Below are 17868 nucleotides of genomic sequence, written 5' to 3'. Positions count from 1 at the left end.
GTTGGAGGGGTTGGTGTGGGAGTAGATTGAGAGCGATTTGGATGTCGTTGGTGATTCGCGATGTTTTCTCAGCAAAAAAGGAGGCAAAGGTTTCACAGTCAGGGGGTGCTATATATATTTATTTTAGAGTTTTATATAGCACAAACTCGATTTGAAGATATCGGAGCGCTTACATAAGCACCAGTTTCATTACAGATAGACACATTTGTTTTTGTTAGGCACGGGGAGAATAAGTGATATGCCCAGAATCACAGTATGCTGAGCGTCATTGCTGAGACTCGAACCCGTTTCCCCAGCTTCGAGGTCACCCGCTCTAGCCATAAGGCCACATCCTCTAGTGGAAGCAAGGTCGGACCTGCAAGAAGATTGGTTTCTGATAATTTCAAACAGTTTCTTGTGCCTATTAGAAGCAGTGTCTAGTTGGTTTTGAAAAAAAGGCTGCTTTGGAGTTCCTAATGTGCCTGTTGTAGGCGCTGCACTTTTGACGCAGGAGTATGAGGTTGGCCAAGGAGGGGGGGTGTCTCCACGCTCCTTCAGCAAGTCTGAGGTGTCATCGTTCTTCGTTAAGGTTACTTTTGAACCAGAGGTTGGATCGTTTAGACGGGATTCTTTTTAATTGCTTTGGGGCTATGGTGTCTATGATTTTGGATATGGAATTGAAATAGTAATCGTGAGGTCCTTGGCATTGGTCCCAGTGGGAGGGGGTAGCAGGTCTCGTTACTGATAGTTGACATAGTGTGTGAGTTAATGTTTCAGGTGTCACAGATTCAGTGTTTTGCTTTCTTTGGTGAGCCTTCAGAGGTGATTGACTATATATAGGGAGACGGGGACACGGTGGTGGTCGCTTCGGTCACATGGGAGTATAGAATCAACTTGTACAGTGTCCTCTTCAGCAATGATTAGGTCAAGGTGGGTCCTTTCTTATGTGTCAGGCCATTGCTGGCTTGTATGAGGTTGGGGTCCCTGAGGAAGGATTTGAAACAGTTCACAAGCAGGTCATTGGAACTGTTCCACTGAATGTTGCAGTCACCCAGGAAGACCAGGTTGGTATGATTGTCAATGTTGGAGGAGATAATCTTCATGACCAGTTCGTTTAATTTGAGATCACCGCCAGGAGGGTGATAGAACATGCGGAGGGAGCACTTTCAGTTGCTATTTGTGGAGATGTTGATCAAGAGGTATTCACAAGTGGGCAGAGATGTGGCGTGTGCCTGTTTCACAGAGAGTGAGTCTCTGAATAAACAGACTAGGCCATCCCCCATGCATCCTGGGCAGTTTAGTCTAATAATGCCATAACTAGGAGGGACCAAGGTGTCCAAAGTGGGCCCAGATGAATTGTTTGATCAGGATTACATGAGCATGAGAATGACAAGGTACTGGTTGAGCATAAGAGCAGCTATGTCAGCCACATGTTTCACTGCTGTGCGGCAGTTTAGTAGTGTGCATTTCAGGGATGTATTAGAGGTGGACCTATCAAAAGGTGTATGAGAGAGGGAAATTTTAGTGAGGTTCGATTTGTTCATAGACCTAGTATTGTGGCGGGAAGACCTGAAGGGGTGGGAGATAATAGTTTCAATTTTGATGGCGGGTTGGTTAAGTGTGGGTGGGGTCGCATTACAGGAGTCTTGGAGGTCAAGTAGGTCGTTGTTTAATGGTGTCTGACTAGTCTATTGGGTTGGGAGCAGGGATTATGGATGGGTACGGTCATGTAGTCACGGTGGGTGCTCCCTATGTAGGCAGGGATATGGTCGAGTAGTGGCTGGAAATACTGGGGGTGTCATTAGATGGGTGTTGAGCAATGTGTGGGGACCAATTGTGTTAGAGGTGATGCGAAATAGCTGGTCCATGTTTATAACATCATGCATTATGTCATGGGACAGGTTTCTGAGGGGTGCCAGGTTAGGGGAAGAGTTGGAGTGTGGGGGTGATCGGGCGACAGGGGGAGCTGGCATTCGTGAAGTTCACCAACTGAACCTTGGAAGTGGGTGGTGGGTGGTGGAGCCGAGGCAGTGTCAGGGTGGAACCTGTTAATGGGAGTATTGATGTGGGGGTCGCTTAGGGAGGGCGACTGGTGTCAATGAGGGGAGATGGTATTGGGGGATGAGTTGACAGTGGAGGGGGGTGCAAAGGGCAGGGATGGAACCTGTAGATAGCTGGGCGACCACCCGGTGTGAGAGGTGGGAATAGTGGACTGCCAGGGTAATAGGGAGCTAACAGGGGGAGGGTTGAGATCGGCGGGAGAGGTGAGGGAGTAGGAAGGGGTGTGGCTGTCACTAGTTTGTTTCTGAGGTAGGAGAAGAGGTTGCAGAAGAGTTCCAGGTTGTTTTCAGAAGATTGAATTAGTATGCTGCTGTTGTTGCAGATGGAAATTATGACGTTGCCGTGGTAAAGCGAGGAGGTTTGTGACCTTGTGGGATTTTCTTTGATATGGTGTTGTTGAGTGAGGAAGAGAACATTCATCCATTTGGCACGCCGGTTGGTGATGTGTACTGTACAGTTATATCATGAAGCTAAGCACACTGATGAACAGTGTGGACAAGTAATACATGTTCAGTGGGAGGCTTTAACTGCCAATTATGTGAAAGCCCTTTAGCGCCTGATGTCCCCATACTCAAACGCATGTTGTCGGAGGGGCTTCATTTCAGACACTCCAAGGAGGGTCTAGGGCCTGACGCTATTTTAGACTCCCATAATCTGGGGTTGGCCTTGGAAAAACAAGTTAACTCCCGCAATCCTCTCATTTTTCCAGCATTCAAGGGGGTGGGGGTGAACGTCAATTATTGACTTTATTTTTGTCTCTGTGCCCCCGTTCCTGCACATCTCCAATTTTAACATCATTGACAGTCCGTTCAGTGATCACAATCCCTTGTCGTTAGCCATTGATGAGCTTATTGCTGTTGTTAGCGCATGGGCGGGGATCATAAGGGGCTTTCTTTTGCTGACCAAGGCAGAAGACTTAAATGGACTCAAGTGGACCCGACCCTTTTCAAGGCCTACCTCTTCACTGGTTGTGTGCAGGAGATTTCCATTTGTTTGGATGCAGATGCCCCGGAGAAAGACGTTTTGCAAGCATGTGAGGATATTGTCCACAAGACCCAAAGTGGTTCGATAGGGACTGCTCAAGAACCCTTCGGCAATTGAAGGCAGCTCTGATGCAGGCCCCGAGAGACCGGTGCCTTTTTGCAGTCTGTAGGCTGGCATACAAGCAGGTGCGACCGCCACCAATCAGAGGTAAGTGGGTGGGGGTGGGAGGGGGGCGGAGGTGTGAGATAGGAGGGAGGATGTGGGGGGAGGCGCAAGGAAAGCAGCCAGCCACGGCCCATATAGGGCGTGCTACTGGGGCGGTGACGTAGGGTGGGGGAGGGGCAGGGGCAGGGTGGGGGTTGTAAAATGCGTCATACGGCCGATTTCAGGTAAGTACCGAAAAAAAGAAAAAAAAAGAATTTTTTTGTGCTCGCTGCATCGTATTTGGCACGCGCAACGAAATTCTTTTTTTTTTCTTTTCGGTACTTACCTGAAATCGTCCGTATGCCGCATTTTACAACCCCCCACCCTGCCCCTCCCCGCACTACGTCACCGCCCCGGTAGCACGCCCTATACGGGCCTTGGCTGGAAGCAGCTAAGGAAAAATGAAATTAAAAATGTACCTTTTCACCGCTTCCTCACCCGTCTCTCCTCCGTAGTCATCCCGCGCTCTGAGTCGGCCAAAGGATGCGCCCCCAGGCTCCCAGTCAGCCAATTGCAACGCTGCCTTAGCATAGTTGTGGTTGGTCTGAGCACCGTTTTTCGGCACTCAGATGGTGACAGGAGGCCTGGGCATGTTCTCCATGTAGGCTGCAATGCAGCCTGCACGGAGAACATGCGAAGTGCGCATTACTGTTTTGGGAGGCCCGAGAGGGCCATCCAAACAGTCATTGCGCACTTGAGGAGGCTTAAACCACTCCTCCCCTGCCACCGCCCTCTCACACAAATCTGCGGGTGGAAGTAGGCGAAAATAAAATGATAATAATGCGAGTTATTATCATTTTATTTTCTCTGTCTGTCACTGCAAAAAAGCAGTGGGCAGTGCTCCTCGGCCTTAGTGGAGGAGCCGCGACTGCATACAAGCATGCCCTAGCCAACCGCAAATTCATATTGTGGGATATAGCCTGGGAGAAGATAAGCCAGGCGAGTGAGTGCGGAGATAGCTCTCTTTTTTGGAGGGTGGTAAACAGGCCTTGTTCTGAGGAGGGGTCTGGACCTGCAATATGCCACCGTATTTCAGAGCAACAATGGGTTGACCACTTTGAAAGGGCGTATAACTTTGGGAGGGTGGCAGAAGGTGGGGTCAGAGTAGAGGCAGGGATGGGGAGTGCTTCCGCGGTTTTTGCACTAGATGAATTTACCCAGGGATCCGTGCGTTAACACGGAGCCAGGTCCCGGGCCCTGTTGTGATTCCCCTGGACTTGTTTCAGGCTGGTGTTGAGTTTTGAGGTCCCCTTCTGACTCAAGTGTTAAACGCAGTTATGCTGGCAGGGCTGATGCCCTCATGGTCGACGTGATCGTGTTCAAGAAGGGGGATAAGGACAACCCCCAGTGTTACCGCCCCATTTCATTGGTAGATGCGCTAGTGAAGGTCCTTGGAAGGGTAATCCTCAACAGGCTAATGTTGTGTTTCGATGCTAATGACATCCAGTCTGATGTTGCATACAGGTTCAGGCAGGTCAACATCTGACTAATTTTTGAATCTCTATTTAATTATTAATAAGTACACTGTAGCCCCGCCCGAGTCCCTCCACGGGTATTCATGGACCTCATGTCTGCATTTGATAGGGTAAACCACACAAAATTAAGGGCTATGCTTTTTGAGCTAGGGGTGTACCCGAACATAATGGCCCTTTTAGCCGACCTACACTCTGAATCTTCTGCATCGGTGCGCTTTTCGCAAGGCGTTGCCCATACACAGTCCTTTCCCACTAACAGGTGTGTCCCGGAGGGGTGCATCTTTGCGCCATTTCTGCTCCACCTGTATGTAAATGGGCCTGATCAAGCTCTCCTTTCGTCTCAGGCAGACTGTTCGAGGGTAGGAGTGAGACCGCTCCCTGTGTTGTTATATGGTGAGTATGTGATTCTCATGGTTCGTATGGCCAGGGGGCTGCAGATACTTCTGGATACGTTTGTTGCCTGTATGAGGAGTCTGGATCAGGCAGTACATTTGACTAAATCTTATGTCATGGTTGTTGGCCCGCAGTCTACCAGTTCTAAGATCTTAAAGTGGCCAACCTCACCCTGGGAAACATCTCAGCCTTTCCCTATCTAGGCATACCATTTGACATGAAGAATAACTGGAAGCCGCTGATTGAGATTGAGGGAAGGAGATCTGAGCTTGTTGAAACCACCGGGGCAGTAGCTAGCTTTGCACGTAGACTGGACTCATGGTCACCGCGCATTTTGCTCAAGATTTACCAGGCCAAATGTGTGTCCCAGATCCAGTATGGCAGTGAGGTCTGGAAGTATGCGAAGATTGATAAAATCCAGCCAGCAGAAAATCATTTCTGAAGGTGACTTATGCAGGTCCCGCAATGCACCCCAGCCTTCTCAGTCCACGAGGAGCTTGGAATAAGTCATCTAGCTGACACGGTTGCCCTTAGTCCACTGCTGTGTTGGATTAAGATCTAGACCAGGGAGGATCTAAAGCTCAACAGAATGATTCTCTCGGGCTGCCTGCCCCTTGACTTTCCACATAGAATCCCCTGGATGGCTGATGTGAAGGCAGCCTTCGTTTCCCTAGGGAAAGCAGAACATATTCTTATTCCGACTTACTGTCGCCCCAAGATTTGAAAAGAGGAAAGGTGCTGTTCCTTGAGTGGGCTTTGTTAACCAGAGAACAGGTTGAAGTGTTGAAACCCTTAGTGAGGAAACACATGCTTTTAAAGACCGTTCAGGGTATGGCGCATTACTTAGTACAGGTACCCAACATACGAGATAGGTTTTTATTGGCTAGGTTCAAATTTACCTCGTTACATCATCTCCTGGGTTCATCTAGTGGATGGGTTCAACCTGGTCACAGGTTGTCCTCCACCTGAGGCAATAGGTCCTGCAGGATACTTTACACTGTGTAATGTTCTGCAGCTATTTCAGTAGACCCAGAAATCAGTTTGTAGTCCCATTGTTGAAACCCCTGAACTCCATCCAAGGACGCCCTGCTCTCGTGTACCTGCAGATGCTCCCTAACGAACATGTTTTATTTGCTGCTTCCTGTTTTTTGCGAGCAGCGCTGATGTCCAGGCGATCGAGACATGACTGATCATTGTATTGCTGCATGCGGGGTGCTTTTTTATCTGTTTTTACTGTTTTCCGGCTTTTAAATTATTTGTATTTTACACACATTTGTTATATAAGTTTGACTGTATGTTCACTGTGCTCTTTTATGGTTGCTGTTGTGAACCGAATAAAGATTTTATGACTGACTCACTTATTAATCTGTTAATATTATTTGATTTTTTAAGCTATCGCGAACGCCCTGAGTAGGCTTCACGGACCCTCAGGGGTTGAGGGACCACAGGTTAAGAACCACTGGTCTAACCTATTGCTGAGCTGTACTTTGTGACTGCATTAATGCCACTAGTTGATGAAAATTACACCAGGAAGGAAGTTATGAGCCTCTAGGTGCACTGTGTACATGTTTAGATTGGCTGGCTGATGCTATTGAGAGTGACTTGCTCTAGTTTTAGTGTAATGGTCCATGAAAGGTGTTGTTCCTTCTAATTTTCTTCCCTTTCTGAACAGGAAGAGAGATGGAAATAAAAAAAAGAATGACAGAGGAAGAGGAGAGTGAACGAGGTATGGAGATGAGGGTAGGTGGAGTCAGGGTGGGCAGAAATGTCATTGGAGCAACAGAGCTCTCACACAAATGTGGAAAAAAGAGGAACATAGAAGAGAGGCAAAATGATTTAATTAAAAAATGGCCAAAGGAAATGATCTAGCCACCCCAAGGAAAATGTGAAGGGCACAACAGACCAATGCCTGAGGGGGACAGGCTGATCTGGGCTAAAATCAGAGCTAAAGAATCAGGCGTTCACTGACTTTCACTGTTGACTTCTGTCATGTCCTTAAACTGATCCCAACTTTCGAGGCAACAGGGCCGCGCTCCACAGGAAGTGCTCGCACCTGACCTTGCGGCTTTTGTTTCCGAGATACCAGGGGGTGGGGTGAAGGGATGCCCCCCCCCCCCACACACACACACACACGGCGCTATATTTGTGACTATTTTCAGGATTCTTCTCTACCGTCCAGCCTCCACCCTGATCCAGTTTCCTCTGATGTTGTCACTGTTTCTGTCCACAAAGCGTCTTGTACAAGTACCGTAGGCATATTTCATCCAGAGAGGAGAGAGGCTGGGCGGTGGGCGGAGACTAGAGGGACAATAGACCCCTAAAGATAGCCCTGAATAGGCAATCCGTTTCTGCTGTCAGGGGTGCTGCTCACTACCTTGTTCTGAAGGGTGAGTGAACTCCTAAGCAAGGCTCCTCAGTGAGTTTAAATACACTACACACCACTGGTGTGATACTCATGAGCGCAGAGTGACTCCAGGTCACGTGCCACGCCTCCGGTCATTCCCAGCTCTTTGCATTCTGCGACTAGCATTACCCCTCCTCCCCCGTGAGCCCATTCCCAAATGACGCGGAGGGAGTGAAGAAAGCGAGCAAGCCTGACACTCGCTCCATTGCGTCCCTGAGGAAATCCTGAAAACACCGAGGCCAAATCGTGCATTTTACACCTCTATTCAGTGAAGTTGCTCATTAATCCATCGATCTATCCTTGTCTCTGTTCCTCCTCCATTCTTTCTCTCATCCATCATTCTCTTCTTTCATTCAGCATTCCCTTCATCGACCCACCAATCATACCCATCTATCCATCCACTCACCCATCTATCCATCCACCCACCCACCCACCCAGCCACCCACCCATCCATCCACCCACCAACAGACTCACCCATCCATCCATCCACCAACAGACTCACCCATCCATCCATCCATCCATCCATCCATCCATCCATCCATCCATCCATCCATCCATCCATCCATCCACCCACCCATCAATGCATCCATCCATCCACCCACCCACCCATCAATACTTTTGTCCATCCATCCCTAATTGCCTCCAACAAGTCATCATCCTTATTTCTCTCATACAACCATCAGCCTTACTTCTCTCCATCAGTCCATCATCCTTACTTCTATCCATCCATCATCGTTACTTCATTTCATCCTTCTCTCCATCAATTTCAACCATCCAGCCATTTCCCATCCACCCATTCATTCATCCTTCCATTCACCTTGCTGTCCACCAATTATTCCATCCATCTCTCCGTCCACCTATCCATCCATTCACCCATCTCTTTCCATCCAATCCTTCCCTTCTTTCTTCCCTCTCAAGCTCTTTTGTTGCCCCTCCCCAAGCCTCCATCATTTGTTTCCCAGTCAGTGAACCCAATCAAAATCAAAGAAAACATAAACACAATTGTAATGGGTTTATGTCAGACACAGTACCCAGTGGCATCCACCTCCCACTCAAGCTGCTAAAAGAGGGTGGGGGGGTGAGAGGGTTCACCAATCAATCAGCATTTGTAAAGTGCAGCACTGTTAACCCTAGGGGTATCTGGGCGCTGTGTCTCCATCGAAGAGCCAGGTCTTGAGTCCCTTTCTGATGTCTGCCAGCGAAGGGGCCGTGCGGAGCTGGAAGGAGAGGTCATTCCAGGTTTTGGCTGTGATTTAGATAGAGTGGCCACCTCTGTGGGTGCAGGAGGGGGTGTGCGAGTGAAGAGGAGCACGGGTGTCTAGTGGGTTGGTGGAAGTTCAGTCGATGGTTGAGGTAGGCAGGTACTAGGTCATTGAGGGCTTTGTAGGTGTACATGAGGCTCTTGACACCTCTGCTTGTAGTTTTACCTTTCACATCCTGCGTAGCGTCCCAAACATATCATCCTGCAAGGAGATTTTTACCATCAAGCCAAGCCTGCCGGAGAGTGTCACTTTTGACACATTAAGCTATGAATTATAGGATGAAATAAATCAATAAATGGCTATATTGGCATATTGTGGGTGGATTAGAACGGGAAATAAATATTTTCTATTGCTTGCTACAGTGGGGGTTTTTAGCCATTTTTACCAGACATGTCATTGAAAGGGTTTGGCATTGCCATATGATATGTGGTTCTGCTTCCCTAGGTGTAGTGATGTTTTGTTAGTTTACTACCTAGCTCTGTGTCACTCGCCAGTGAGCACCCTGCCCTCCCCTTCTAATGGGCGCCCTGTGCTTCCTTTATGGACAGTCTGCTGCTCCCTGCTGGTGGCAGCCCATGCAGCTGTCTAATCTCTGGCTGCTGTAGGGCTTTCCCTGAGTATGTTCATATTCCCAGTCCACAGCCTAGAAGAGCCTGACTGCTGCTGGACTCCACTCCACAGAGAGATGATAATAAGAGTAGTTTGGTCTTACAGACAAACTGACATGGAGGCTGCAGATGTGGAGCGGGGCTCGTCATCAGTAGAAGGGAAATCAATCTTATCAGCCCAATTTTGAATGTTTGCATTGGCTCCCTGTCAGAGAAAGCATCATGCTTAAGCCCACTGGACAAGCCAGTAAGCCTCCCCTTAGTTCATAGCTGCCAAATATGCTCTTCATAGGCCACAGTGTATGTTGCAATCTAGCAACCAGTGGTCGCGGCAAACTCCTAAGACCAAAACCGGATGTGGCCATAGGGCTTCATCTGTAGCTGCAGCAAAGGTCTGGAATAGCCTTCTGTTGGATCTATGGGCTGGATGCACTAAGCGACAGGACTCCGAAAGGTGCCACAAATTGTGCTCCGACGTCTGGTAACCTGTCTCTGATTTTGTGATGTGATCCATCTACTATTAGGTCACATCACAAAATGTCAAAGGGGGTCACAGAACAACTTGTCTAATTATTAGTTACATCAGCAGCAGGCCCTACACAGCTCAGCAGAAGGCCCTACACAGCTCAGTGTCATATTAAAATGCCTAATTCTTTTTTTGTTTAAATGTGATGTTTGGTCTGTTTGCACATTTCAAAGTTGTGGGTTGGACTCACTGTCCCATAGGTAAGTTAATATGTTAGCTGGAATGCAACCACCATAATTTTAAGTCAATAGCTTGCTAATTCATTCAGTACAAATAATGAAAATACAGATGACATGTAAAGGACAGCAATATTTAACACTTCAATGTTCCCTTTAGTATTTATTCTTGTTATTTTTCTCATGCGCTCCAGTTTCTTATCCACAGAAGCTTACTGCAGAGAGGACAGCTAAAACATGTTTCGCCCCTCTCTGATGCACAATCGTGGGTCTGTTCCAAAGCTTTGATTAGTAAGGGCCTTATTTAAATCTTAGCAGACGGGTCTGTCACAATGGTGATGGATATCCCATCTGCTGAAATATGAATCCCGTTATATCCCTATGCATTATATCCCATGCGGTATGTCCTAGTCGGACGGGATATCTGTCACCCGTGTGACGGAGTAACCCATTCGCCAAGATCAAAAATCTAGTACAGTCTGTCGAAGTAATGAGCAGGTAAGTGGCCATTATTATCCTCCCGTCTGGTTTGATCCTGTAAGGAAGAAGCGATCTAGGAATGTCTTTAAAGAATAAGGCAGGTGGAGTGCCGAGCATTGCATTGTCACTGTTAGAACACAGCAGGTTTGCGGTCTAGTTGGGGAGCCTTTTAGTACAGTTATTCCTGATGCTTTCCCACATCAAGAACAACTGCACTGAATGGTTCTGCAGGAAACTAAAGATTCCGCTATTTAACAAATAGGGCCTTATTACGATGTCGGGCGGATGCACTGTATCGGCATGGGAACCGCCCGACCACTAGGCTCAGGCTTAAGGTTTTCTAAGGGGGGGGACGCTCTACACCTTGAAGCGTAAAGGTCTGTCCTCCTCCAGCTTGCAACATGGTTCAAGCTCAGGCCCGTTACTCAGGGGGCATACATCTTGTCACTCAGGTTTACAGGTCTCCTCACATGGGAGACTCCCTCTGGACTGCAAGAATTTCTGGAGTCCGTTTTTTATGCCTCTCGCCTTCTCTTTCTTGTGCGGCATTCAGCCATGTTTTTTCCTTGTTCTTTGCCCTCCTGACTTTCCTAGTGGGTTTTTTGTGCATTGGTGCCACAGACACCACCTTAGGCAGTACCAACATAGCTGTGTGGCTTATCTTCTCAACCATGAAACGTCTTCTAAGTGATCCCGAAGTAGACATTTTGCATGAACCTTCTGAGGGCCAGCAAGCCCACCCCCATTCCTATAGGATGATATTTTACCTCATTGTCTGCATTGACCACGTGGAGGAGAAAATCAGGTATAATCTGCTCTTGAGACAGAGGTGTTTCTTGTGTTGTGTTAAAACTAGCTCCTGTTTCTCTCTCAGGGCCTCAGCTGGGCCTCTTCATGTAATTCCCCGTGTTTGGAGGCATGCGTGCCACAGCGTCAACTCAGCACATCCATGAAAAACTGAAAAACAGACTATGTTATTGACCTTGATATTTTGACTTTCAACCACCAATGGACATCATGGGATGAGGACACACAAGAGAGAACAGAGGTATCCTATCTGATCGCACCTCATTTAAATGGAGCACAGAGCTGTGGGAGGTAAAGATGAATGGTGATGGCAAGGACTATCTACAAAGCTGTGGCATCTGTTCCTCTTTTCTATGGTTGATGCAGGGAGTGGACAGAATGTGCCGAAACACAGGAAGATCCATACAGACCTTGACAAGCACTCCTGCAGAGCACAGGCTGTGCTCATCAAAAGAAACCAGATGCGTATGATATCCCCAAACAAAGTGACATTCACCAAATAAAAATCAGGAGTACCAATAGTACCTCCTTTTCCTTGAATACATTCTCCATTCATACCTGTTCTACAACGTCACCCTAATTACTATCTAGTGGGGGTAAATCACATTGGACTTGTCACACATACTGGGCAGAGGTTGGCCCATGGCCCGATGCTGATCTTCATAACACACAGAAACAACTACAAAACAGATGTAAAACGACTCGACATGATGGAGATACTGGTTGCACTACCATCAAACACGCATTTACTGAAACTAGTCTGCCTGAGGCTATGATGGTCCAACAATTCAATGACTCAGAATCTAATCAATGCAAATTGAAGTACAACTCAAATACATGCCAATTGATTTATTTTAGTTGAATTTAACAATAACCAAGCAAATAAGATTTTCCAGAATACATTTACCAGTAATAGTGTTCACAATAACGCACTTGCAAATGTGTAGTTTAAAGGTCATTCGACAACTCGGTTCCAGTCAACGTGTTGAAATCTAAACGACAAATATTGAATTTTGCACCCCACCGTTGCTCTCAGTTATATAATGGGTTTACACATACAATGTGAGCAGGGCAACAGTATTCAAATTTAGGTATCAGAAACAAAATTCAAAATCAGGATACCATAGGACAGAGAAAGACACTAGGGGCCATATGTATGAAAATTTCCATTTGCGATTCTCAAATAGCGATTTTTTGCGAAACGCTATTTGAGAATCGCAAAAGGCTAAGTATGTAGGATTTGCAAAAATGTTTGCGAATCCTACATATTCCTTAATTGGGAATCGCAAATTGCGATTCGCAATTAAGGAATACCTCCCCATTCATTCCTAAGGGCTGAGAGGCCCATAGGAATGAATGGGAAGACATTCTCAATTTGTGATTCGCAATTAGAGAATCGCAAATTGAGAAGGCAATTTCAAGGGTGCCGGGGTGTCAAAAGGACACCCTGTTGCACCCCTGAAATGTGCATGTATGTCAGTCACATGGCGCTTTGAAAAATGCTAAAAAGTGCATTTTTCAAAGGAATTGCAGATTACCCCCAACTTGAAGTTGGTGGTAAATTGCGATTCCTTATGGCCAAATCGCACTTTTATTGTGCTTCTTAAATTGCATTTAAGGAATCACAATTTGCGATTCCTTAAATGTAATTGCAAAATAGGGAATCGCAAAATTTGCGATTCCTTATTTTGCGAGGGGTGTTTTGTGTCATACATTGGACACTGCGGATTTGCGATCGCAAACGCCGAAATTCTGCAAATTTCGGCGTTTGCGATCACAAATTTGCCTTCATACATACAGCCCTATGTTGATTAGGGCTTTCAAGGGGCCTATGTGCTGGAAGATGGAAGATAGTACAGAGATTCTGATAAAGAATTATAAGTCTGAATCAAGATTAAGACTCAACTTTACTCACTATCTACCTTTTCTTTTCTGTTGACTTTCATATTATTTTAACCTTAGTTCACATGCAGCCAAGCCACTCACAGGAAATGCACTAGCCAGATCCTCCTAGCTTCTTGCTGCAAGACATTGGAAATTCCCTTGGCCACCTCTGTGCAATTCACGACTGACACTCACATGCTTGCCACTGTCCAACGTGATGGATGTTTTTCAGACCAACAGAGTCTAACTCTGCAACTTAATTTTTAGCAGTCATTTTTGGCATGAAACACAGAAAATGAATACAGCCATCCAATGGATTTCTTCCAAAAGACGTGACAGTGATACCTAGGAAAGTAGGAGCCATCTTAAAACTGAGCAGATGTGCTGCCTTTTGCCCTGCTCTTTTAGTCTTGCATCAAATTGTGGTTAAACGTATGGTCTTAGCCACAGGTGGCCCTTGAGGGCAGCTCACCCCCCATAATAATGAATGACCCCCCTTAAATGCCACGTTGTACATGCAAATGCAGGGGGGTACCATAGGTACCCCCGATGTGCACCCCCCAACACCCTGGGGGCCCACTACGGGCACCCAACAGCAAGGACCGCTAGCCTTTCCATGGCGGCAATGCCGCCATGGAAAGGCTAAAGACTACCTGTATCATGATATGGATGGCGGTGTCTTGCAGACAACGCCTCCATGTCATGCCCTTATTCCGCCCGGTCAACGAGCCGACCGGCGGAAAACCGGCTGACAGTCTTTCCGTCCGCCGGGGTCCCCCCGCCATCGTAATGTGGTGGGGGGCGGATGGGCGGCGGGTGGTGGATTATGGCGTGGCGATCCACCTACCATTTTAATCGACCCCTAAGACTCTGACACAGAGGCACTAACACTGGAACATTGACGTGTCACAAATATCGACACTAAGACTCTGACACAGAGGCAGTAACACTGGAACATTGACGGGTCACAAATATCGACACTAAGACTGACACAGAGGCACTAACACTGGAACATTGACGGGTCACAAATATCGACACTAAGACTCTGACACAGAGGCAGTAACACTGGAACATTGACGGGTCACAGATATCGACACTAAGACTCTGACACAGAGGCAGTAACACTGGAACATTGACGGATTACAAATATCGACACTAAGACTGACACAGAGGCACTAACACTGGAACATTGAAGGGTCACAAATATCGACACTAAGACTGACACAGAGGCACTAACACTGGAACATTGACGGGTCACAAATATCAACACTAAGACTCTGACACAGAGGCAGTAACACTGGAACATTGACGGGTCACAAATATCGACACTAAGACTCTGACACAGAGGCAGTAACACTGGAACATTGACGGATTACAAATATCGACACTAAGACTGACACAGAGGCACTAACACTGGAACATTGAAGGGTCACAAATATCGACACTAAGACTGACACAGAGGCACTAACACTGGAACATTGACGGGTCACAAATATCGACACTAGGGGCTTGATTTAGGAATTGGGGGTATGACTGTCATACCACTGTAGTGGCGGCTCCAAGTACTCTGTCGAGTTGACAGCGGTCCGCCTGCCGTATTTAGATGTTGCGGCAATAGACAGGGTCCCGCAGCGGCGGCGGTTTTCTCTGCTGACTAACAGTACTCCGTCGCCGTCATGCTGGCGGATTTGTGCTGAACATATTTAGATGTACCTGTTGTGCTTGCGGTGTCCTGGAGGCAGAGTCCTGACAGAGTGATGCCCTGCTGGTATGGAGACAAGTAAGCACTACTTATTATTATCTCAAAACACATACATATGTTGTGAATGTGTCATAATATATATGTAGGCAATGTGTAATGCCCTTTTTGTACATATAGCATTACACACCAACAACATACACAGACTATTGTATGTACACCCACAGGCAGCACAAGCTGTCAATACAGGTGTCACATTTAAGTGTCAATACAGGTGTGCACATTTTACCACAATAAGTGGTAAGAAGTACACTCATGCATAAAAAAAAATTGCACATAAGAGCAGTGTAAAAATACAGGAGGAGAAAGCTAATGTTACCACACAAATCATAGGAAGACTAGTGACGCAGAAGCCTACCTTAGATTCCGGTGACAGCAGGGTGGCTGAGTGTCGTGGTCAAGTGGTAGCAGCACAGAAATGACCTGGACGATGGGGTTCAAGATAGAAACAGAAGTGGGACACCCAAAAAGTTGTTTTCACCTCTTTTTTGTTGTTTCCACCAGCCCAAGCTTGGAGATTTCCCCGCCACAGTTACCTCGACGGAAACGCACATCTTAATCTGGATGGTGGGAATCTTGGCAGTACTCCCTCCAACAGCTACTTCAGCCTCTGACGCAGTCGACGTGGGAGAGAGATCCTGGCGGCAGGACTGTGAGGGTCTTCGATTCAAGGACCCGCCAACATCTAAATACAGCGGCTGGACCGCAAAGCCGCTGGGTGTGAAGACCCCCAGCAAAGCGACGGCGGGACCAGTTCCGCCAACATCTAAATCAGGCCTTAGGACTCTGACACAGAGGCACCGACACTGGTACAAGGACACTGACAGAGCAACACCAGCAATCACACAGCAACACCAACACACGGGCACTGGGAACTGCCACAGGAACAGAAATACTGAGGGGTCGATTCACAGAATTAATTTAAGACAAAATCCTAAACGTACTACTTTTGGTATTCACAGAAGTTAGGATTTTGTCTTAAATTTGTCCTAAGACAAACTTCAGGCAGACTTAAGACAGACTTAAGACAGACTTAAGACAAACTTAAAACAGACTTAAGACAGACTTAAGACAGACTTAAGACAGACTTAAGACAGACCTAAGACAAACTTAAGACAGACTTAAGACAAACTTAAGACAGACTTAAGACAGACTTAAGACAAACTTAAGACAGACTTAAAACAGACTTAAGACAGACTTAAGACAAAATCCTAACTTAAGTCTGTCTTAAGTCTGTCTTGAGTCTGTCTTAAGTCTGTCTTAAGTTTGTCTTATGTCTGTCTTAAGTCTGTCTTAAGTCTGTCTTAAGTTTGTCTTAAGACAAACTTAAGACAAAATCCTAACTTCTGCGAATACCAAAAGTAGTAAGTTTAGGATTTTGTCTTAAGTTAGTTCTGTGAATCGGGCCCTGAGACACTGACACTGGGGCCCCAACACTTACATGGGAATATAGGCTTGGAGACAGTGACACTGAAATGCTGAAAGTGTACAAAAACATAGACGCTGGAACCATGGCATGGGGCAGTGATACTGGGAGACAGACACTAGCACACTAGAACACTGACACCAAGATAGTGACACTAAGACACAACTGAAGGACAGCGACATGACACTGGGACACCAAGAAAAAGACACTGATTGAGGCACAGAACACAGGGCCCCTGACTTGTGGTTATTGACATGAATCACTGACACTGGGAGACCGACACAAGGACATTGAGTCACAGCGACACTTGCATTGATACTGACACTGGGACAGTAACAAGAATTTGGGCACTACAATACTGACCAGGGTGACTGCCACAGCAGCAGCCCCTGTTTACAAAGATGAGGGCACTGAGGCAGAGCCCCTGAAACTAACATGGGTAGATTGACATTGGGAAGCTGAAGCTGGCACAAGGACTGTGGCACAGAACACCTGGCATGGGGACGCGGACACTGGGGCACCGACACCCGGGTGTTGACACAGGGATACGAGTAGATGAGGATTTAGGGGCACTGACATTGATTCTTGAACAAACAAAGGCGCACTACACATGTGCACTAATGCTGGCATGGGGACACTGAACCAGGAACACTGACAAGCAATGGCGGCTCCTCTGCTTCGGCAGAGGAGCGTCGCCCCACCGCTTTGAAGCAGTGAAAGAACATTGGTGGATTAAATAAAGGGAAAATACCTTGTGTGAGGTATGGCCTCATGCATCGAGCATGCCAAGTACTGGCCTCTATGACAACTGGGAGATCATGATTTGACTTGGTTTAATTGCAGGGGTTGCATTGGTTTAATTGCAGGGGTTGCACTAGTTGAATTGCAGGGGTTGCAAAGTAGTCCATAAAGGACAGAAGAACCAAATGTCTGGGTATTTATTGACTTATTTATAAAGTTTTATATAGCGCAAACATGATCCCGAAGCATTTGCACCCCTCACCTGTCCCTGGGTGATGCTCCTGGCACTCCAAGGCCATCACTCTCATGACGCATGCAGGAGCTTGGTTTGTCTTTCCAGAAGGTAGGTTGCCATTGTGATGCTCAAAGTGATCTCACAGGAGATCTACTTTTTAAAGTTCAGAAAGAGTTCTGCAAAGAGACCACAAGCCCTCTCCCCCCACACCCCCGCCCCCCACCTTCCCTGGCAAGTCTCTCATTAGGCTGAACATGCGGTGGGCCCTGGGACGGGGCGCATCCTTCACCAGGGAGAGCTTTCTCCCAAGATGTGGTTCTCTTGACATATTGTTTACAAGGGCCGCACACTTTCTTTGGTGCTAATCTCCTGGTATGTTTACTGGCTGCAGGCGATCCCTCTGTAATAAGGATGGCGTCCCCTCCTAATTGGGACAGCCTGTCTCTAGTCTTGTCCACATACCA

Source organism: Triturus cristatus, chromosome 8 (assembly GCF_964204655.1).
Source record: "Triturus cristatus chromosome 8, aTriCri1.1, whole genome shotgun sequence".
Classification (NCBI taxonomy): domain Eukaryota; kingdom Metazoa; phylum Chordata; class Amphibia; order Caudata; family Salamandridae; genus Triturus; species Triturus cristatus.
This window is presented reverse-complemented; position numbering follows the sequence as displayed.